We start from the raw sequence: 24530 nt of genomic DNA, 5'->3' as shown, positions 1-24530 counted from the left end.
ACAAGATGAGTGGTTTTCACCACCACGGTTACCATGTGCTGGTATCACAGAGGAACAGCTGTGACCTAAGCAGTGTTGGCAAAGAGCTCTGGGATGTTTTACGCTGTAAATCCTTCACCCATTCCGGAAGAAGGCAACTATTTCTTCTATGTTTGCATCAATATTTAAACACCTCAGCACATCCTGCTGACAGCTTAATGGTAAGAGTCAGCCTAGACATTTTCCCACCCCAAGCCAATTTTCATCCTCCAAACCCCCTGCAAACAGCACCTTGGCAGTGCTGCTGGGAGCAGGAGCTGTCACCAGCCATGCTGCATGGGTTGGAGGAACCAGTGGACACATAGGCAAAATGCTGATGCCCCAAATCTGTGGTACAGCCAGAAAAAGGATGTAGAATTACCAAGGTCCCAGGACAGTTTTCCATGTTGGAGGGACTGCAGCCCCAAAGTCAGGGTGTGCAGTCAGAAGCAGTCCTGAGGATTTGCATGGCAAAGACACAGGAAGGAGCAGATAGAGAGACCAAAAGAAAAATAAATCAGTCACAGGTTAGACAGGAGAAGCAGTGAGGCACAGAGTGATTGAGGAGCAAGCCTCCTGTTCCTTTCTCACACACCACGGTGTGCTGCCAGGAGGCTGTCCCCCAAGACCCTGGATGTAAGCTGCCTGCAGACAACTGGCTGAGGATGAGAAGCTGGATGAACATGCTTTGATGACAGGGCTTGACTCATGCCCAGAGATGTGCTTTGAGTGGACAGGGCAGGCCAGTGGGACGGCTGTGCTTGGGAACAAAGCGCTGGAGTCCAGGCTGCAGAAAGAGTCTGGGGCCCAAACCCATGCATTTCCCAGGAAGAACAGGGAAGAAGAGGAGTAGAAGCTGACATTGGCTTATACACTTAAATTCTCCAGGGATGGAGCCATCCTTTTGTCCCATGCTCCCCCAAAACATGAGCACAGCCCCTGAGCTACGTGCTTCAGCTGTGATGTGGATGACCACAGCACGGAGAGGCGCTGCGCCTGCACGGCGGCTGGCAGGGCACCTGCAAAGGCACGACTTGGCAGTGGCAACAGGAAAACAAACTGGAGAGGGCCTTGGGAAAAGCTCTCCTCTGGAGCAGAATAAACTCTCCGCAGGTCATTCCCGGTTTCCTTGTTCCTTAGTTAAGACCTTTGTTTGTTGAGTTTGGCCCCACGCTAGGGCAAAATATCACCATCTTCACCGTAGTATGGCTGAGAAGAGCACCAAAACCAAAGCAGTGCAATGTGCTCTTGTTTTGGAGGTGCTAAAACGTGGGCTAATCAGAGGCCAAGCTTCAGGATGCCCACTGACTGCAGTATTTACAGGGTAGGAAAGCACAGCCTCGCTTAATATTAGACAGCTTGTACGCTGAATCAGAGCTTAATTATAACTTTGGCTTTAGTGCCTGTACTAAAGGAGGGTCCCCAGGGCTGAACAGGACCAGGTGAGTGCTGTAGTGATCTGCAGTGTTATCTCAGCTCAAAATTCAGAAGGCATCTTATTACTAATGGAGTAGACTCATTTAACAGTTTTTTTTTTTTTAAGGATAATCAAGCCATCTGGAAAGAAGACCATAGCATCAAAGCAAGATCCTCCTGTACATGAGGTACAATAGTAATTTTTTTTCCTCATACTATCAACTGTGCTGATTCATAACAGTTGAGGGTCTGCCTCAGATCAACCTGAGAAAGTCAGCACAGTTAAACCTTCCTACGTCAGCTCCCCAAATGGGCTCCTGTTGAAGGACACTAGCATACAGGAGTATTATTTTATTGCCAGGAAAAAAAAAAAACATGCATTGATGCAGCAATTTGCCAGTAGCCCTGCAGCTCTTTTTAGTGTCACTAAGGACCAAGGGTCAGCACATGTGGTGAAGTGATCACTGCAGTGAGGTGATGTTTGCCCATGTAATCTAGGATGATGAAAGCCAGGTCTCCAGACTTCCAACACAACACTGTATCCAATAAACCACACTACCTTCCCCCTTGCTCCTTCTCAGCTGATCAGTCCCATCCCTGTGACTGCTCTTCCAGATCGGCTTTCCTTTGTGCTTTCCTACAGCTCCACATTCAGGACCACCATCTCAGTTCAGCAGAGTAAGGTCAGGATGAAGCCATGAGCAGTAGGTAGCTGTTTCCTTGCAGCATATTTCTGCTGCCAAGGAGAGAGAAGATGGTCCTACGAGTTATGGAAATTGGCAGGGTCCCCGTGAGGCCATTCTCTGCTGGCCAGCCGTGACGATGTGCTGTAGGACAAGAACTGGCCAGGACCCACAAGGCAAACTTGCTGCAGATTGCAGGAGAGCTTCAGAGGTTAAAACACTCACCCCATTTCACTCTGACACCTCTGCAGCCCCTTCCTCCAGCCAGAGCTCCACTTAATAATTAATTGGAGAAATATCCCCCTTACCAAATAGCAGCTAGAACATTCAGATCCTCCTGAGAAAAGCTACGTCTGTATTTCTATCATGACTGGCAGCAGGAGATATGAGGCATTTACAGAAGGAGGGTGGAGTGCTGTCGTCACTGAATCAGACTATCAACCTATTCCTGCCAACTATTTCAGGGCTTGGTGCAGGAACTTTTTTTTTTTATTATTATTATTCCTACCACATCTACTTACTGCTGAGATGTGCTAGTTCCAAGCAGGTGTATGGAGGGGTTGGGAAGTGGTCCTCTCCCAGAGAGAAGAGACGAAGATCGAAGGAGGACACATGAAACCTGAGCAGAAGTGGATCCCAGACATGGTTCCACTGCTGCATCATGCTCCTCTTGTTCCAGCAGAGAGGAAAAAATCAGAACACAAAGTTCAGGGGATTTAAGCTCCGAAATAATCAACAAGTTTACCTCCTCGAATATCCCCATCCCAGGGGAACCATTCAAAGAGACCTCTTTCCTCTTCCTTATTCCTTTCACACACCACACAGCTAGGCCATTCTGGCACACATCTGGTCTGTTGCAGCACTGCTTTGAAGCTGTGCTTACAGGTGCATGGAATCCCATACATGGCACTGCCTGGCCCAGTGAGTGGGACACTGCACTAAATATATAGGAAATTAGATTTGTATTCCTCTATCACGTGATGGCTTGTTCAAACCTCGGATGGTCACCAGATCTCCCAGATACCATTTTTCACTACCAGTGTAATATGAGCAAGAATTCATTACAGAATAATCTGAGATCCTCTGAGCATTAAGTGTTATCATCATATGGTCCACTGAAGTATAGGCAAAAGATGTATGATTAGTTATATTTATGGCATGGTCCTTATTATTCATTTCACTCTTGCTCTTCTCACCGAGCTATATTTACTGCTTGGACCATTTTACACCCTTACACAGCCTCATAAATTCTACCCAATTTTGACTGAAGATGGGCAATGTTACGTCCTAAGCTAGCAGCTAACTTAAGTTTTAACAAAGCTAACTACAAGAACTTTAATTTGATGGAGAGCATGTGTTACTAAATATCTACGTGCTGTGTAAGGGTGTGATGTTTGGTAAACAGGAAACATGTAGCTGGAACTCAAGCTACGTAGAAGTTTGTACACTTAATAGTTTTTTAATTGACTACCTCATCATTAAGTTGGTATAATTCAAAGTATCCCAACCCAGGTGCTAGGAGTTCTCTTTCACAATTTGTATCAGACTTTGTACTCAGGCAGGCCAGATAACAATGACTTTCAATGTTATTTTAAAACTATTGTGGCTATATATTCCTAACCTCCTTTTTCCTTCTGCAGGTGTTGGGCTAAGGGTAACTAAGGATCCTGAATTCACAGACAATGGGATAAACGTATAACTAAATGCTGCAGTGAAAGCTTCCAGAAACAATATTATTTTCTGGCAGTTACTTAGAATTAAAAATACATTAAGGCACAGGGGAAGAGGCTATTGATACTTGCTGGAGGTGATCTCATGGGTATAATGGAGGTCACGCCAAGCCCCAACAAGAAATTGCACAATAAAATCCAGTCTAATTTCCCCAGTACAGGCTGTGCCATACTCACTGCTCCCCACCTGTCCTTCTTCTGCCAGGTCACCTGCTGCCCAGCAGCACTGAGACCTTTTAGCAGAGAGACTTTCTCTACCCAAAGGCTCAAAAACTTTCACAGCTCTGTGGCAGAAGAGAGAAGTAGAAACACAGCTGAGCACCAAGTCCTCCTCTTTCCCTTCTAACCCTTCAGCGCACCTCTGGACACCCCAGCCCTGCAGGCTGAGCTTTCTGCTGGCATGGGGAAGCCTTGGCTGTAGCAGAGAAGTGATCAGCCCTAGCACAAATGTCTTCTCATCCAGGAGACTTCTGGTTTAGACACTTGAGTATTTCTGCCCCTAGTTGTACTGTTCCTGAGTGTGCATAGACAATATCAGCCCTCATGTAGGTGATCTGGCTTTTCTCCATGACTAACTCAGTCTCTTCCTGTGTCTGCATACAATACCCACCCACCCATTTCTTCTGTGCCCCAAACCCTGTCTGCTTCACTTTCCACACTCCTACCATCTCACCACACTCCTCAGCACCACCCACCTTACTCATCTTATCCTGATAGCTGCCATCTATGCCCAGCTGCAAGATATTGCAATGCAGATGGACCCAGAGGCTGGCAGGCATTACTGAATTGTTTTTACTCTGATCAGTTCAGCTTTATGACTCTGAGTTTATCCTAAACGGCTCACAAGCCAACTCAAGCTTTCAGAGTATGATTTGAAAGCCATCACAAGCTCAGTTTCAGAACAGTGAGAAGGGAAAGTATTTTCCACTACAAGAACAGAACTCTGCATTGTCTGTTCCCTTAAGGCTTTTAAGATTCCTTTTGTGGGCCTGAAGTCTGATTTCTGGTAAGTAGCAACTGTGATATTCCTGAACACGTTTCAGTGCTGGATATGTTTGGTTCCTTCCTTTCTTGGATGACTTTGCTTCTTCCCTGATAACAAAAGCTTTCCATCTGGGGCATTTTATCCAATTTATCCTTTTGTCTTTTCTACAAACAGAAAGAACAAAAGGAAAAGTGGCTAAGAACATCATGACTGGGCTGCTGTCCCAGGCTGGCAGAGATGTTTCAGACAACAAGTAGATTTTCAGGAAATCCTTTCCAGGGGGGATTGCTCATCTGTAGCCATCATGACAGGTTTCCTCCAGTGCTTTATAGCTGCCACTAGTGCCCCAGGAAGGTAAGATTCAGGATCAGGGAGCATAGCTCCCCAAGCTCTGCCAACGCACTGCTCCACATCCTTGCACCACATCACAACCAAGGGGATTTAAAGTTATGTGGATTCACCGGGGATGCAGATGGATAGGTGACAGTAGCTCTGGTAGGTCCCTATGAGCTGCCTTCCTGACCAGCAGTACTGCAGCAGCAAAGAGCTTGGTGCAGGCAGAAAACTCGCCTAGGAATCCACTCAAGCTGGAACTGAATCCTGATGCCAAGACCACAGCGATATCGGTACCCAACCCCACGGGTCTGGCACCAAGCACATCGCTGCTAAAAGCTCTGGTCATGCCGCAGTGCAGAAATAGCCACTCAACGTGGGTGCCCAGCCAAGGGCTGCATCACACAAACCAGAGCTGGGGTCAGGTCAGCACGAAGATGGGCAAGGCAGAGAATAAGAGAAAAATGCACATGTTTTACAGTGGAAAAAAAAAAAAAAACAAAAACAATGAAAACAAGTAATTTGTATACAATCATATCAGAATCCTGAGACAGATGTGGGAATCAAGCAAGTCCTCCAGGGTCCAACACCAGGGCCCCAGTTGCAGTATCAGCCCTACACACAGACACAAACACAGCCTCTCTGGCATCTGCCCTGCGGGAAGCAAGGAACTTAATATTTATCTCTTAAGGACTCCTTCTTGGCAAATAAAATCATGAATATCTGTACAGCACTTTAAAAGCCTTGAACAGAAGGCTCTATCAAAGCACTGTATTAATAGTTTGTTTGTTTTTGAAAAAGGGAACAGATGGACAAAATCTTGGAAAAAGAAAGAGAAACAAGATGTGATTTTATGTTGTAAAATTCCTTTCCCTCTTCCAGAAGTGACTAACACTCTCTGCTTGGTGCTATTGTACAACAAAGATAAAGGTAATTGCTTTGCTAGAATTTTTTGGTATGTGTAGAAATCCCTCCATCAGGCAAAGCTGCAAGCCACCAGCCCCCCTCTCCACTAGTCAACAAAAACTTGATGTAGAGTTGCCAATTGATAGAACCATTTCTGGCACTTTTATTCCCTCATCTCCCTTGCTTTTTGGCAAGTGATGAGGCACTGTCAGGCACAAGCACCTGGATGCTGGATTGCAGGGGGCACTGCACAGCAGCTCTCAACAGGCAGCTCCATGAAGATGGATTTCCACTGACAGATCGCTCTGCATCACACCGGACAGACTCAGGCTGATGTGCCTTTTCCTTTGCTTCTCCAGGCTTTAGTTATTTCAGAGCCACTTCATTGCACTCTTCCCTGTGGATATTCCCAGAAAGCAAAGCCAATTTATCCCAGGTTCGTCAGTTCATCAAGGATTTTCTTTTAGATCTGCAAAGGGCCTGGAGCACAAAACCCTGGGCATGCTTTAACCACAAGTTATCTTATAGTAGACCAAGCGATAGTCACCTGGAATCACAAAATAAGACCAGGAACAGTTGTTTCACTGCTTCCAAGATCCCATGCTTGCAACAAGGCAGTCCCCACAAGAAATAGATAAGCACATTCAGTTCAACAAAATCGAGCAGGCTCCAACAGTCAGAAAATCCCTTCACAGCTACTGAGACAGCTTTCATTAATACCCACATAGCTCCTCTTCCCTAACAGCTAACAAAGTCATTTTTAAAGTCAGAAAAGTGCTTCGGCCCCATCCAGCCCTTTAACAGGCTGGTGGGCTGCAAGCTGTGCAGTAAGACAGATATTTGTTTCCATGGGAGATTTTGAAGTGTTCCAGGTTTCCAGTCCTGAAGGAATCACAGGGAGATAACCTCCAGAAAGGAGAACTAAGCAGCTATATTTTTAATTTTCAAATGCAGCCCACATGCATATATTTACACATATGTAAGGCCACTGCAATTAAAGTTGAAAGGTTTCATTAGAAATAATAACAGTTGGATGTTGAGAACTTTTTCCTGTGTAATAGGCAAACTGAGACCTGGGTGAACGCTACAATTCATAGCTTTTCAGTTCTTTTCAACAAAAGGTTCAGCTGGAAGTGCAGAAAGCCAGTGCGTGTCCCCAAAAGGAAAGGCAGCAAAAGGCATACAAGAAACCCTCCTCCTCTAGCACAGAGCACCACAGAGCTCCATGGGTATGGCCATGGGTAGCCAGGCCTTTCCTCATGCCAACAGCTCAGCCCCTCACACCCTGCCAGGGGCTGGGGCTCAGCACCAGCCAGCAGTGACACTGCCACCTCTCCTGCCTTGCTGCAGCACATGGGATTCCTGGGGATCAGCAAGTTCTTGCTGCTGACTGGAGAAATTTGATCAGATGTGGCTTGAGATGCTGCAGCTGGGCTGAATGTCTCTAATAGATGTGCTAGCTAGAGCACAGGGCTGGGCTTCCAGCTGGGGTGGACAGCCAGCCTCCACCAAAGCACATCGATAACCCGTGCATGAGGTTTGAGCACCACACCACAGCCTCCTTCCATCCCTGTACAAAGGCACAGGCAGAGATAAAGCTCCCCTTTGGGGCACAAGAGGGTTCCCAGTGTCCTGCTGCCCCTGGCCCAGCTGGAGCAGCATCTCCCCAAGGCATTCAGCACCAGTGAGATGAGGAGAGCACTGCCAGCAGCAGCCCAGACCCAGGACCCCTCCGACCTCCCCCAGAAGCACGAAGGAAAAGCTGCTGAAAGCATCCAACAGTTTCTCCAGGTTCATCTTCAAACTACCTGGGGTTGTTGGGTTTTGGGGTTGACTGTAGTTACTGTCCCAAGGCTGCTGCTTGGCCTGCTCCAGAGGCTTTTTTCCTGGAGCAGTGCTGAGGGCAGGACAGAGCAGGAGCGCTGCCCCGGCCCCACGCTGTGCTCCAGCACACAGAAGCAATGTTTGTACAGAAAACAGCTCAAGCTGCATCCACAGAGGGGAGGCACGAGTCAGCAGGTCATCCACCAAAGCAATGGGGCAAGAAAACACCCGAGCACACTGCACGTGTGGTAAGGATGGGACTGGAGCTCCAAACACAGCTAGTTACAGTAAATGCACTTCCATCCACACTGGGATCCAAGCCTCATTATGACAATGAGTGCTATAAAACACGGAGAGGCAGTGCCCACACCAGAGTGCTTCTGCTCTAGGTACAGGCCTCCAGAGATGCGTTCCCTGCTATGAAACCAGTTTTGCTGACCAGGCTGGAGCAAGTCACCCCTCCTCTATGTCAGCAAAACAGGCTTGCTGTACTCCGAGATCCTTGGATGAAGATCATCACTCAATACCAAATTCTTTACAGTCCCATTTCACCATCTGATTTCTACAGCAGCCAGTGCTCTATATAGAAATGTCATTTGCTTCATCTCACAAATCCACTGATGAGCTGTTACAGGCCCAGATGTCAAGCTTCACAGCAAGAAAAAAAAAATTAAGATATTTGTAGCAGTTTTGTATTTTGTTTAATACAAAAATAAAATAGACATTTGTGTTAGAAAAACACACTGGGCTAGTGGATGGATCTTCTCGACATAAATGAAAAGGAAGAACTGTACCAGTAGAAAAAATGTTTTAGTTCTCATGAGCAGTAGGAAGAGGACAGCCCAGGTGCTGGTATGTCTGGAGGAAAAGATGGGCACAGCCAGTGCAATGACACAGATACAGCACTGTTAGCCCCAGCCACAGAAAAATCATGGGTTAAAGCCCTCTGAAATTTGAAATAAATGGAAAACACAAATACCTTGCTCTGACAGGTGCTGTAATCTTACCTGTGTGCTTTTTCTCAGCCACCATGAGCATTAGGGAAGAAACACTTCCCAGCAAGATTTACGATTGCACACCTGGCTCCAGGGGCAGGGACCCCACAGGAAACCCAGAAGTGGGGTGATAAAATGGTGGGATCTGTGCCTAATGGGACATCTTATTTCACTTCCTCTAGTAACTGGTGAAGAAAATCTGCAATTAAATATTTTTTTGAAAATTCTTTGCTGTAAGGGTCCATTATTAAAGTTAAGATTTTTATTTTGAGTGTAACTTTTGACATTGCCCAGTCTTGGACACGTGAAATCACCTATGTAACGGGGGATGTGGAGGGTGAGTGAGGGGGTGTCTCTGAAACAGGTTCTCCCCAGGTGCCAGGCCAGGTTTCCAAGCAGACATTCATTTTCCTTACACAGCCCAAGCATATGCATAGGGGCGGGAAACAACCTCACGCTTCTACAACTGAGTGCAGTGATATAAAAACCTCATTCTCTCTCCTTTTATGCTGCCCATAAAGCTCCAAATGTTGCTCTTACACGGAGTCCCCCTCATGCATATAATTGAGTGATTTCTCACCACCTGCATTATGGCATCACTGGGACAAATATTGCCCACTGCCTACGTTAAAATGCTTTTTGCTGACTTCTCAGCTGCTGCTAAGCATGAATTTTTCAGAACCACAGCAAGGGTAGACAACAAACAGTGTAGGACAATTAATATTTCCCGTTGACCTCATTAACTTCCATTATGCATCAAGTAGACAATACAAGATTTGGGTAGACAACACTTGCCACTTTCTTAACAACCCTGAAAGTCTTTTTGTACTCTCCTTTTTCTGAGAGCCTACCTACAGCAATAAACCCAATAGGCCTGGAGTTAATTCATTGCCACCACACTCCAGTGAATGCTATAGCTCCCTGACAATGATGCATAGGAAGGCTGTTTTCCTCCTGCTCCTGCCAGGCTGGATTTTCTGATGTCTAATAAAGTAGTGAGCTCATTTTGTAACTTTAGCTGTAAGAGGATTTCTCCTCCTTTCAGGAGATAGATGGCCAAACCAGGTAGAAAGTGCCTATACAAATTAGGTAGAATGATGTAAAAAAATACATGTTTTTTTCATTGTGTATTAAAACAGTGTCCAACTTCCAAAGAGTTTGGAAGAAAAAATTATAGAAATCAGAAAACTGAGGCATCAAAAAGGTCATGAGAAAAACTCACTCACACAGCTTGCCGGGGAAAATCAATTTTTTTCCAAATTGGTGTTCTAATATACCAATAGCTGCATTGTCTGGTACTTGGTAAAAGCAACGGGATGAAATTATGACAGTGAGATCTATGATGAGGCTTTTTTCTTAAACACTGTTTTTCCTCAAAGTTAAGGTTTAAGAAAGAAGAGTAAACTAGATTTCCTCCTATATCATTAAGACAAAAAGTTGCACCAAACATTTAAGTTACATCAGTTATATCTACAAGCCTGCTCCAAAGGGCAACGCAACACTCACCCTTGGGTCCCCACAGACCCTCTGTGCTTCTTCCACTGAGAAAACATCTTGATTGCACATTTCAGATTTGTAATCTGAAATGTTCCAGTTTAGTTTCTACCTACAATCAACTTCTGGAACTACAAAAACTCATTTACTCTCCCTAGCTGCATTTTTATACTTCAGACCTTGCAAAGCCACCCTCAGTACATCATAGCTGTGCCTTGGATAATGATCTAGCAATACTCATATTTTGCTGTCTTCCTGGCTAGTTTAAATGGATGTTTTGATTCCTGGCAAATTCACAAATTAGGTGGCAAGGGGTAAATATGCAGTACTTAACATGCAAAACAAAATCAAGGACACGTTGATCTTAGTCTGGCTTTGCATTGTTCAGTGTAAACAAAGTCCTGTGACTTCCATAAAGGAAAGCTAAAAATGAAACAGTATGACTTTTTTGTCCAGAGAATATTTTGTGCCTCCTTGTGCTAGAATTTAACCCATTCTTGTTGCTGCGTAGACAATTTCTTCAAGTTCAGTGAGGCTTGCGGGGAGATCTAGCACCCCACCCAAACTGACCTCCTCACCCACTCATCTTCTTTCAAGATTAGAGCATGGGTTACGAGAACTGCAAAATATCCAGTAATCCTGCTTTATCTTCTGCCTGGTAATGCTGAATTACATCCTATAATCCCTGCCACAGGGCAACACTTACGTGAAGAGACTGGACACTGAACGGATGCTACAAGTTTGTGACAGACTGCACACTGCCCTGGATGGTAGTGGAGAAATGGCTGCTACAGATCACTCATTCCTTCCCCTCCTGGAAATCACTGCCCAAATCCCACGAGGTCAGCAGCTGCTTTAGATGGTGTAAACTGCCCGTGGAAGGCTGGCTGAGCACTCAGATGCACACAGTACCCAGAGTTGACAATGGTTGGGTAGCCAAACTATCCCAGGATACTTATTTGAATTTTTATCCTGTTTTATTGACAGCTTTTGACTTCACAACTTGGGATAATGACTTATGCAACCTAATATAGACCTGTGGACATTGAACACTTACACTGATTTTAAACAGAGATATGGTAGGGAAACAACTCTTCCATAAGAGAAACCAACTTGCTCCAGCTTCATTTCCAAAATACTGGCAAAGCACAGCTGACACTTTCTGCTGTGACTTCAGCTGCAGCTCTAACCCCACCATATGCGAAGTGCAGCTGCATGGGCCCCAGCTTTGGCAGGAGGTGCTGGGGAAGGCAGCCCCCAGTCCAACCCCAGCAGTCCCATCAGGAAAGGGCAGCAATGACCCTGTGCCTGGCAAGGGTAGGAGCAGGTGACAGGTAGCAAGATCCTTGAGGTTATTTGGAGGTAAGACTGTTAGGTGACAAATAAAGAAGCATAAATGTGTATTTCTTGTTGTGCGATGACCTGGTGAGTAGAACAAACTATTCCCCTCTACCATGAAGTGGAACAGGAACACAGTGAAAGAAAGGAAGAGCAACCAGGCTGCCTTGGGATGAGACTGAAAAGAGTAGGGGTATGGCCACACATGGACATAAGCACCCACAGTGCGAACAGCAAACATCCAAAGTTGCAGGCCTAGCTCATGCCTGGTGCTCTGAGAAATAAGCCTTATTTAGCTGAGACTTCCAGCTCTCTGGGGAGGGATGCTGCACTGATAAACTTTACTCTTTATACACACACTGTGCCAGAGATCACAGCAAGCAGGATTCAGAGCCAGACCCATTTTTAACCACATTCATTAAATTGATCCTCTTTCCTCTTACAGTAGTAAAACCTATAAGGTTCAGGGGACTACCTAGTGGGACTAAACCACTACATTACCATAGTCCAAACCTTAAAGCATCTAGGAAAAAATAGGGATTACTTTAATACTTCAGTACTAGAACAGCTTGGTCCCACTTCCCCCAGCTCCCACCCCATGCCATAAGTCTCAGGGTCGGGCTTGCTCCCATGGCATGAGTGAGGCTGCCAAGAGCTGATCCTCAGGCTCCTGCTGAGCTGCCTCACCTCCCGCATGTAGGGCCAGAAATCTATTTGGGATCAACACAGCAGGCAGGAGGAACAATAGGAAGATGAGACAGGTCCTGCTCACACTGTGGCTTGCTCTCCACCCCCCCCCAACCCCAAACTCTGATTTAGTTTAGCTACCAGATTTCTGCCTTAACCACAACCACCAGATGCACCCCAGATGAAACCCAGGCCCTCGTACAGTTTCTCAGCAGAGCTTCCTTCCAGCTCAGACACCACTTCACACTCAGCAAGTCACCGGTCACCTGGCAGACATGCCATAAAATTACGGTTATTACAATTGCACACTTCTTTCCTGGCCATCCAGTCTGGGCAGCTGCAGGTCACGGTCTGCAGTGCATCCCCACGCTGCCTTCTCCCTCCTCAGCACCTTGTGGTTATTTATCTCCTTTGCAGACTTTTTTTTTACCCCACCCCACTGCTCAACCTGCAGAAAGAAGGCCTCCCTCCTGCCCAGCAAGCACCCAGTGAGGGATATCCCAGCAGAGGGTCTCATCACCCTGCCCACAAGCTATCACCCTCTGCCCTCACAGCCCCCTGTCTGGGAGATGAGAGGCTCTGCTGTGCTCTTACAAGCTCAGGACAGCCAGTCCAACACAGGGTTTAAGGCAGGGATTTATTCCCTAACAGCCCCTTAGCAGACTCATCCCACCTCTCAGTGAGCAGCAGCCCTTCCTGCTAGGCAGCTTGATCTCCCCCTTGTTTTGGCAGTGCTATCCAAAAAGCAGCCAAGGCTGAACAAGTACAGGCATCGAGACATCCCCTTGGGTCCCTAACATCCCCTGTTGGAGAGGGTGGCCCACTTCCCAAAGTGGAGCCTCTGCCTCCCAGCAGGGCGGAGGAGCTGGGAGACACCCAGGTTTTGTTCTTTTCCTGCCTCATTACTCTAGTGAGGGGTCCCGCTGATTTCTGCCACCCCTGTTCATGGTGGTGAGCAGCACCCACCCTCAGCAGGCTGGGGAAAGCCCAGTGTCTACCCAATTCCTGCATTATCCTTCACCTTCCTCCCTGCAACACACTGTGGTATTGTGCCCTGTCTTGGCACAGGTGCCTTCCTGCAGATGCCACTGCCAACCAGGTACAGTGGTTATTGGTCTCTAAACATCAGTACCCAGGGGAAATCCTGGGGTATTTATTAGGTCACAGCAGTTTGAGTGCAGAGAAATGAAACTGGGGTCCCTCATCCTGATGGTCCACACAAAAGTCCCTTGCACCTGTTAGCAAGTCCTACTGCCAACAGATAGGAGCTATATTTGATTTTTTTTTTTATTATTTTTTAGCAGCTCAGTAGATCATGTCAGCAGACAACAATGTGCTCACTCCAGAAGACACAGAATTTGACAGGCAAAACAACCTGCCAGTTACTTATCATTAGTGCAAATGACTGATTTTTCGGTTCACTGGCAGTTCAGAATAATCTGAAGGTTTTATTTTGAGTCAAACTGAAGATTTTCTTTCCTGAATTTTCAGTTTACCTTGATATTTAACATTTCAGCCCCAATCTCTAAGAGACTGAAAAGGTTCTTTTTAAAGACAAAAAGAAAAAAAAATCATTTGATCTAAAACTATTTCTATTAGTTTTAGAACTTTCAACTAAAAATATTGAGATTCAATAGCAGATGTTTCTTCCAGCAAAGAAACTTTTCCCAGTTGAAACAGACTTTTTTTGGGCAAAAGCTTTTTATGAAAAATTTGGAACAGCCTTAGCTTGCCTGTCTCCCGTCATGCTGCAAGTCTATTAGACTTGTCCACATCTATTTTTCATAGGCTCAACACAAAGGAGCCACAATCAAAAGAGTGATGGGAAACGAGGTGCATTTCTTCCCCCCTCCCACCTGTGTCCCCAAGACCTTCTGCACACCAACAGAATCCTGTTCTGCCTCATCCCTGGCTATTTTGCCTATCCAGAGTCAGCTGCCTTATGCCATCCACTGGCTTGGAAAGAAAAACACATGGAGGAGTCAACCAAAAAAAAAAAAAAGCAGTAGGTATTCTGGCCAACCCTGCAGGTGCTTCTGCAATTGAGCTTTGGCTCAGGGCAGCAAGTGTTAGTGACTTTTAATTTCCTCTGTCCCCAGGCATCCTGGATAATATCACTCAGATAGCACCAATTCAACTCCTGACCTGGCAGACAGTGCTGGGTGTCCCACCACGCTCCACTGAGTACAGTAAGCTTCGCATAAGCCTGATAAGCCACCAGGCTAGTTTGGTGAGTCATTTAATATCACTGAACACACTTTTCCCTACAACTTCCAAAGGATGGGAGGAATCTACCACCAGGGGATTAAAGACCCCCAAACAAATTTGAAACACAAATTGAATTTCTTAATTGGACTGGAGTGCTGAAGCATACTCAGATCTTGACCTCAAATCAGAGCAGAAAGGAGAAGTAGGAAGTCAGTTGGCTCTGGAGGTTTGTGGGGGGTCACAGGTGCCTTTAATAACTGATTCCGCAAGTTAATAGCTTGGTTAGGGATGGGAATAGGCTGAAGATAATACCAAGAAGCCGAAGTTTTAGCCAGGTCACTTTAAAACAGAAGCTAGTATTGGAAGATCACAACTGGAACAGGAGATAGGAAAGATCACTATATTTAATCTATTCTTATTGCAAAACACATAATTGTGACAAATTTTCAGAAATTTGTCAAGCCACATCCTATCCTTAGGGAGGACTTCCTTGCATTCATTGCTCCTGCTGGGGAGCAATTTCAAAATCCGAGGATAAGAAACTTTCTCCTAATTAGCAGCCCAAGACTGTGGTTAGAAAATAACCTTCTTTAGCAGCAATTATCTGTTTGGGAACAACCACACCAAGGGTGCACAGACTTCTGCTACACCAAGAGCCATGTTATTTGTCCCAGCTTTGAGAGGACAGCCATTGATAACTCCTTCACCATTGTTTTATGTGCCTATCAGTCAGCTGTTGTGGATACCCTGAACAAAATGTTGAACCACTACTTGATCTCCAGTCATCCACAGCAATATTTTCTGATGCAGGTTGCCCCAGTATCCTGAAAAACCTACTTATGGCAGATTTCTGGGTGTTACAGGGTCCCACTACTGCTCATAGCAAGACAAGGATTTAGTGTTAAGGCAGGGTGGGCATCTTTGGCCAACTGCTCAAGCAACCACAAGCTACACTGACCAAGCGTAGGGCAGCGGCTCTGCTGCCCTACACTGCCTCCCTCCTAGTTCTTTGCCTCAGCTGCCTATGGGCACATATTTCCAAAGGTGTCAAATGGAACTGAACCACATCAACAATTTGCACGTAGCTTCCTGGAGCTGCTCTGAAAGTTGCAGAGTCCAGGCAGAATTTCAGTTTGTCTCAAGTTCAGCACTTCACCAAAAGATCAACAAGAAAATCTTTGAGTGTCTGAGAGCCACTGGGTTGTGAAGTGCTTAAAGACTTGGCTGCTACTGGGAATCTTGTTCTGATGTTTATTCAAGTCATGGCCTGAGCACCCACAGCTCTGATTGCAGACAGCAGGAACCAGGAGCACTCGGCATTTTTGAGCATCTTCGATCTGTTAACTGACATTTTCTGAAGATGAAAAGCTTTTAGGTTGACTACCCAGGAGAGAAAGCCCCCTGCCACTCCAGCCAGCTCTCGCGTGGGCACTGGGCCCAGACAGCATCAACAACCTTTGAGCCTGACTTACAGGACTGAGGCAGTGAAGAAAAGCTCCCATGACACCATCCACATTCAGGTCCTGTTGATGAAACTACCAGTTGCTAGTTCCAAAAACAGGTTTTTTTAATACCATGCTGGCTTCAAACTCCACACCAACAGGCAGAGTGGCATCTTTCACATAGCTCCTTAAAACTCTCCCGTGCCACAAGCCTTACGCCTCACACCCATCTGGCACCAGGCTGGCCCATGGCAAGGCACAGCTTCCTCCTCATTTTGTTCTCCTCCCGACACTCATTCATTTTGTCCACTTGTTGCATCCTGTCTCATTCCTGTTCAGGCGTTTGTCAGGGAAGGGAAGGTTGTTTTTGCTACTTGCCTGTGCTGCACCCAAAGTAATGAGCCCAGAACTTTATGCAATCTCCTACCTGATATTCTGATTTAAGCTAGGACAAGATTCCACCACCACCCCCCCGATGACCAAGCACAAAACAATTTTAATAAAACAAGAATAATTGGGAAATTTCCTTTAGAGTCTGTCCAAAGCCTTTGATTTAAGGAGCAGATTTTGGGGTTGCAATGGTTTAACTCCTCCCCTCCCCCAAGAGCTCTGCACATAGAAAACATCCTTTTGAAAGGAAAGAAAAATTGTCTGCAAGCCATTGGAAAATGTTTTGTCAACATCCCAATCCTTCCCTTGACCAAAACCCCAATCCATACTTGACACAAAGCAGCAAATAGGTTGGGCCTTACAGAATCAGATATTTCAGGCAAGTTCACTGCTCATTCACAAATCCAAGCCAGTTCTTCAGGCAAAACAAGTAGTACAACCATGACTTCAGGTCATTTGTGACCTTGGCCTTATTTGAAACAAATGAGAGCCAAGTGCTTACAGATTCTAAGTCTTATCCCCAAACATCCAAAACCTCACTTTGTTTGCTTGGTATTAAAAAAGTTTGTTGTTTTTTTTCCCTTTCCAAACAAATCCTTCCTGCCTTGGACAAACTGACATTGTGCACGCCCTTGAGCATTAAGAAGCAAGGCAGAGTGTTCCTTTCTCATTACATGGCTTGGCTTATCAGCCCAGCAAAGGTTTGGGTTTCAGGCGTGGCTCCGTGCCAGGTGCAGCAGGCCACTTGCCATTCACACAGCACTGAGGCAGGGAGCACAAAGCAGGGCTTACAGACTTTGTTATCACAGGCTCCAGGAAGCCACGCTCCCACCTGCTGATCCTAACAGACAAGCAAACAGCCTCTAACCCCAGAAGATGGATCAGGAGGAATTCAATTATATTTACCAGGTTGATTGAGAGATATCTTGTGATTTGCCCACTGGAAATAGGAACAGATCCTCAACTTTGATTTCGCTGCTCTATGGCCAAAATCCACACAGGAGAGGGACCGACAGAACTGGGACAAGATGTTTGCTCTAACACATTATCAAGAGCATTAATGCAGAGAATTTATCTTCTAAATGGATTGGAAGTTATTTAAAAGTGAAGAACCAGCAAGGTGTCCATTCCTAGACAGGGTGATGAGCTGATGTGCTAGATAATGTCACAGAAGAGAAACTCCATCCCAGGTTACCTATAAAAGCATGACCGCCTTGAACCAGTGAGAGGGCCTGTTAGTGTACACTACTAACAAAACACCAACCCATCTTCCACCTATTGATTTGGGAACTGCATGTTGCATATACATACACATGCAAAATACCCTACCTGGGAAGTGTCCTCATTTGTTTCCTAGGAAAAATTGGCTCCATATGCTGTCTGGATGTTCTTCAACAAAACCCATGAGGTGTTTTACTGCATTTCCTTGTGTCACTTCACTTCAGACCTCATAAGTTTACTGTTAGGATCTTTCAGAACATGCATCTCCAGCAGGATTTGCAGTGAACAACCCCAATCAAACTAGTGCCCCATTGGCACAATAAAGTAGCCAAATCAAATTGTCTGTAGTGGATTGAAATGCGGTGCCATTGGCCAACGGGTCACCTCTTTCCCCCAGAACATCAACTCTCAGACAGCAACAAGGGGTGGGTGGAAGAAGGGAATGCCCTACAGGTGTGGAGCATGAGTACAAGCTTTGAAGGGGCAGTTAGTAAAAATGTTCCCCAAAGCATTCAGCAGGTACAAGAGCTCAAGTCACTTTTTTTATACATTAGGTGCTGAAGTGGCTGTCCTGATCACAGAAGCACAGCACCTTGAAGACTTAGAGGTGTTTATCACCAAACTAATCCCACAAGTTAGAACAGCATTGCTATTTCCATTGTACTGCTAGGGAACTGAGTCACGGCACTGACGTAACTTGCCTGAGGCAGAAGATGAAGTCTGGGACAGAACAGAACTGAGCAAGAGTCCCTCAAATTCCTGGTATGCACTCCAAGTCCAGACCATCCCCATGGCCCATCACATTTGTGAAAACATCTGAGAGGGCTTTCAGTAGATAGTTAGGTTTTTACTTGCTTGAGCACACACATGCCAGCCATACCTATCTGGGTGAGTCCGCTGCAGCAGGACAGCGTGCCATTGCATCACAACCCAAAAACATGCTGCAAAGCCCACAGGAAGAGAACCTGGTGCCAGGCACGGGACTGCCTGGCAAACCACAGGGAGCCAAGGAACCTCCAGCACAAGCAGCATCATGCAGCACCTGATCCAAAGCCCAGCAGCAGCCACTGTCTCTAGAATGCTTTCAACACACTTGTTTTAATGATCACTCAACATGAGAGGTATTTGCAAGAGATCTGCTTCTCCATGTAACGAGGTCCAGCAGGTGAGGGATAGCAACTGGATTTTGCACTGCTCTGCACACTCTGAACCAAGCAAACCCAGACCTTAAAGGCATTAAGTTCTAGCCTTATGTTTTCCCTTCCAAGATGGAGCTTAACTGTTAAAATCCAGCGGCAACATAATGCTCAACTGAAGGAGCTGAAGCCATTGGACAGCTGAACTTAGTAGAAATGCTCACCAAGAGCTGGAAAAGCTCTCCATCTGTTCAAAGATGAGTCAAGAGATGACAGTGCTCAATCTCTGGCGAACTCCAGAGATATCTTGGAGCTGTTTTCTCTGAATGACAGTGAACATTGGACGAAAACCCTGACGAAACTGATGGAAGTCATTTAGCACACTTGAGCTCAGTTCTCTAGCAAGAGGGCATTAACCACAAGGCACCAGGGTGGGCTATGGTAGCTGTATTTTACAAAGATAAAAAAACTGCCTGAAGTTTGTGCAGCTGGAAAATGAATGGAGTCATTGCACAAAAACCAGCCACCACTGGCAGCAGCAGAGAGATAAAAGTTGCTAGAATTTGATTGCTCTCATTATTAAAACTTATCTTTAACCATCTCTGTCTATTGATTTCTAGCCAACTATTAACTAGCAATGACCTTAGCAGCTTGAAAATAACTGGGGAAGTCAAGTAAACAAAGGGGAACCCAGCTGCATACAAAGAACCAAGATATTTACAGAGACCCTCGCTTCTGCTCATTGCAATAAACTTGAGCTGAGTATTTTTCCATTTAAACATCTGAGTCAATGATCCAAGAAACTGAGGGTGTGGACAAGCAACTGAGTATAAAGAGGAGCAAAAGGAAGGAATAGGAGCTAATTGCAATTGTTTCTAGGGTCTTGAATTAAAATAATCTGAGGTAAAGTCAGAAGACAAAGGCTTATACATTGGGAGTTTAGTTCCACTGCCTGTAAGCCTTCTGGTATATTAAGCATAAGCACTAGTTATGCACAGGTCAGTTTGACTTTCAGGATGCACCATTATACTGTACCTACTGCCAAAGAAAGACACTGTCTTTTAAAAGTGTGATGAAAGTGAGCATCAGGAGTTCTTCTGGAATGAGAAACCAAGTATTTAATCTCACATTTTATCATCAATACCCCAGCCATTCCAGGTACCACCATTCCTCTTCCCATGATTCAAGAATTTGCATCCTGTGTGCCTCCACTTCACCAGCACATCTACCCTGGTGTCCCACAAATTTCCCTTCATACAGTGCCCCAAGATCCCCTCTACAGCCCCCATGACCTGCCCCTTTCCCAGCCCATGCTTCCAGGACTGATGACATCCTCTAAACTCTCCCCCTTTCCAACATCAGCTCCCTCTCATGTCCTGTAACTACAAGTGGGGCAAGGAGCAGTATTTGCTATGGCATGTGCCAGGCTGTGTGCCAGCTGTACACCCATCCAACTGGCCAAGCCGTATCTAACTTCTGATAACTCCCAGAATCTTGTACACAGGGCACACTATTGCCTGATCATTGATTTTTTTACAAGAAGCTTTTAGAAACAGGGTTGTTTGAGACTTCAGCTTCCTTGTTTACAGTGTTTGAAGGTCAACAAGTGCTGTTGTGTTTTTTTTTTTTTTTGAAGGAATACAATAGAAACTACCAGTATTACTGTTTGGGAAATAATTAACATTCTTACGCACCACTTTCTGCACTACCTCATTTTTGGCCTTATGATCAGAGCAGATGTTCCTAAGAAAATCTCAAAATCCTGGAAAAACCTTGTTAGCACATGAGCCTGTTGAATCTAATAGCCACTCTCCGCAGGAGGAAAGTCCAAAATGGGGCCAATTTGTGGTGACTGCACAGATCAGAGGGGAAAATTCTGGAGAAACATTGGAGCATTGGGTTTCAGAGGTCAAATGTGGGTCTGTTTCTCGTTGGGGAACAGAGGTGGGGGCATTCACATATCTAAGTTCACACAGGGCATTGTCAGCTGTAATGGAGCAAGAACCACCAAGGTCTCTTTAGTCATAGTTCCACACTACAGAAGAAGCTCTTGCAAAACTCTGGTGCTTCCAGTTTGTGGGGAAATCCTTCAGAAGAGCTTTGTGTGCTCTCATCCTCACCCTAGAGGATCTAGAACTGCCAGTGAAGCATGAATGAGCAAAATCATTTGAGACCAGAAGAGGAAGCTATCCAAGATCTTCTGATTTCCAGACATCTGGACTTAAGTAAAATATTTTTGGCAATTCAGCCATCCACACAGATGACTTTTTGGACTGACACTCTGATGACCCTTCAGCCACCCAACCTTCACATTGAATTTCATAACTGTTGACCTGATTTGGTCATATCTAAAGGACTGGTAGAAATTTCGGCAACAAGAAGCATCCAGTGTTTGGAAGAACCCTGGAAGTAGAGATGAAGACCCAGATGAGGTCCCCATTGCAGAAGGGCCTGTGCTACACAACCCTTTGGAAATAGCTTGTGTGTCCTGCCCGGCCAACAAGTACTTGCACGGTTCTGTCCCTCTACAGCATTACGTTATCTTCTGTGTTGTAAATTCACAGGAAGAGCTGTGTGGAAAGAGCTGGGGTTGTTATGGCAGAAACAGAAGTAGGATGAAAAGGCCAAAGGACAAAAATCCACAGGAGACTGCAGTAACTCTGCTGTTCAGGAAACAACAAGGCTCTTTCCCATCCCTTCATCTTCTTCCTGTGAAGGGTGAAATTACCCACCCTAAAGACAGGAAGACACATCCACCTCCCTCACCAGAAGAGGCACAGTGTTATAATAGCAGGGCTATTTTTTCCCCAGGAAAAAGGATGAAATCAGCTATTTACACTGGACAAATTACAAGCTCTGGAAAGCACATGAGGCACACAAAGAGAGCAGTTGTATCACAAATAAATATATGGTGGGGGTTAAACTTATTGATTAGCTTTGTAAACGCAGTTGCCCAATCAATAGCAATTTCTGGAAATGCCTGGTACTTATTTGGTGCAGCTTGTACAATGAGGATAAATAATAAGAGTACTTAGGGAGCACGTCTCCTGACACCATTGCCAAGCCCCTTACAACACAAAAACAAACTACGGTACAACTGCACAAACCAGAATTAATCCACTACACCTTTAAAAAAAGAAAAAACAACAAGCACAAATCCAAACACTCACACTATCAAAATAAGCACTTGGGTCCCAAAGGTATCTACTTGTGCTCCTGCTGGTTTTGCTGTATGTGACTAGGGTTGGATCCAGGACAGTACAAAACTCATAAATTTGCTCTGCCCTGTTGGGTGAGCCATGGATCCTCACAAGATCCCTGCTCTGTGGAAGTACACAACACCCTCCTTCCTCCCTGAACAACCAGATTGCTGTAGGAATCCCTCTGGACACAGCCTCAAATCTTGGGAGATAAAGAAAGGCAAAATCAGCTTGCTAGCCCCAACACCATGCCATCGCTAGCCCTGGGTTTGAGCACATTGCTCTCTCCCATCACCGTATTCTTCGTCTAGACCCAGCCATACGAGAGCAGGGTCACATATTGGGCAGCAGAACCCCAAATAAGCCATGACACGCACTGCTGGCACAATGGAGATGCAGCACAAAGACCAAGCTGCCTCACCAGGGGGGCTGCAGAGTTCCCCGTCAGCCCTGACCCAGGCTTTTGGATATACCTCATCTCTGCAGTAAAAGTAGCACCTGATGGGAAGGAGAGAAAATCCACTCCAACTCCCCACGGGCTCCTCTGCTTCCCTTCTTCACAGATAGGAAGTTTGCTCACATTGTAGCATGAGATCATAGCACAGGAAAGACTGAGGAACCAGACACTCATTTAAGCTGCAGCTTTTTTAGTGCAGCTGCCAAAGATAATGATGTTTGCGTGAAACGTGTTTACAGATATTGCTCACAGCCCTCCAGTGAGGTGGCCTGCTCAAGAGCCACTGGCCAGCTCATCACAACAAAGACTTTCACCCACCCTTCTTACTTTACCTGGCTGTGTCACTCCAAACAAGACGGGGCAGGCAGCTCTCCAGTCTATCCCAGAGCACCCAGCACAGCTCCTGGTGGGGAAAAGCAAGAAGGGAAAAGTCCTTACAACCTAATTCCTCATATACTTTTTGGCTGCTGGTGTATTTACATGCAAATGGCTGCCAGCTGCATGCTGAGGGGTTCATGATAGCCACGATTCTCACTGGGAATAACCTACAGGTGTTTCTCATTCTTGCCAGGGCTTTGCTGACTTTTCCCTTTAGCTCAGCCTTTCTCATGAGGTCTCAGGACCCAGTGGTCTAAGACAAATGCTGAAACCTTGTCTGTCCTGCAGGAAAAATATCATTTACTCCATCCCTCAGTGAGAGGCTGCATGGGACTGCGTTGGTTTGTAAATTGTGGCAGGATGAGAGCAGTTAATGTGGAGTAGGAATGATTCATTTTTCTGCTCCTAAAATGCTGGTATTACTCACCAGAAAACTCCCCACATATTCTGAGGGATTTCAGTGCTTTGTGCCTTTTATTAACAGCTCATCTTGTTTGCTTCCTCGTCACAGCATCCTTCTCATAAGGACTTCCTGCATCCTTTGTCACCACCTCACAACATCATCGCGGTGGCCAAATGGCCTGTGGAGGCTGGAAAAAACATTAAGCAGTTAGGGATCATGATCGCTCCGGCACTTCCAGAAGGCCACGTTAGCCTCCGTGACTGCAGCCAGCATTCACCAGCACCGTTAGGCGCCCAGACTGTGGGTTGCATGGAGCTTCCTTGTGACTCAAAGCAATTTTCATTTACAATCTAGAGCTGAACACGCGTTACCAAAGAGTGCATAAATAAAAGCCTTCAGGCTTATTGCACAAATGGGATTTGTGCCCTTCCTTGAATTCCAGCAGCTCCATGGAGGGAGTGCACACATGCTGCTTTTGGGTAGGATCATGAGATAGTATGGGGAATTAAAGACATAGCCAGGTTACTGCAGCTATCTGTGCCCTAGTGTCCTCAGCTGTAAAACACGTTTCCCTTGCATTGACCTTTAGGCTAAACAGTATAAATCTGTAGGCCTGGAGCTGCTACACACAAAAGGCTACACCAAAACAGGAAAACTGGGGGCTATTGAGAAAGCAGAGGAAGGGGACGCATTTAATGTAGGAGCATTGTGGGCAACGTCTCCGCTTTTGCTCCCTCCTACCAAAACCTGAATTTGCTCCTTGCGTTGTTTTTTGTTGTTGTTGTCGTAAATAACTGATGTGTGAAATGCTGACTCATAAGTCTGGGGTTACAGGAAAGGAAACTTCGTTTCTTGGTTAAAAAAAGTTAATTTCACAGCATCGGTGGCTTCCTCCAGGGCTGGCTGGTGAGACCTTGGCCACACAGCGCGCCCTGCAGACACGGCTGGTCGGCTGGTGGTTGGGTTTGTTGGTCTGCAACCAGGAACCCAAATGCTCTGCCAGGAGGCTGGTGACCCCTCTGAATGAAGAGGAGCCTGGCTGAGCTCCAGAAGCAGATGCTGGCCTTCCCCAGTTGCTGTTGTGTCAAATAACAGTGACGAGTCCTCCCAGAGCTCAGAACATGGGCTGCTCGGTGCTGCAGCCTTAGCACGAAGCCCTTCACTCCTCAAACACCTTACCATAAAGGAACAGAGGGCACGTTATCTGCACCTCACAGGAGAGAAGAGCCTCAGATCCTTACATTTGTCTCAGCACCTGACCTGCACTGGTTTGCACAGCTCTCAGG

At 45.9% G+C, this 24530-nt stretch overlaps 1 protein-coding gene and 1 long non-coding RNA gene across 8 annotated transcripts in view; one reads left to right on the top strand and one right to left on the bottom strand.

Annotated features, from left to right (window-relative positions):
* Positions 1-22901, bottom strand: part of LPP (LIM domain containing preferred translocation partner in lipoma) — a 381390-nt gene extending 358489 nt beyond the window's left edge. For 3 of the 7 annotated variants that reach the window (XM_038183924.1, XM_038183916.1, XM_072042613.1), the window contains exon 1: positions 22796-22901. The gene's annotated coding sequence lies outside the window, so the exon portion shown is untranslated. The remainder of the gene's footprint in view (positions 1-22795) is intronic. The other 4 variants (XM_072042607.1, XM_038183923.2, XM_038183915.2 and 1 more) reach the window with 2 other exon arrangements.
* On the top strand, positions 54-3994 carry LOC140003223 (uncharacterized). The gene is made up of 3 exons (XR_011811480.1): positions 54-200; positions 1562-1622; positions 3758-3994. It is a non-coding gene; the product is annotated as an uncharacterized lncRNA (long non-coding RNA).
* Positions 22902-24530: the final 1629 nt, after the last annotated feature.

This window comes from Anas platyrhynchos, chromosome 9 (assembly GCF_047663525.1).
Source record: "Anas platyrhynchos isolate ZD024472 breed Pekin duck chromosome 9, IASCAAS_PekinDuck_T2T, whole genome shotgun sequence".
Classification (NCBI taxonomy): domain Eukaryota; kingdom Metazoa; phylum Chordata; class Aves; order Anseriformes; family Anatidae; genus Anas; species Anas platyrhynchos.
The sequence above is the reverse complement of the archived record's forward strand: the minus strand, read 5'-3'. Positions and strand labels throughout refer to the sequence as shown.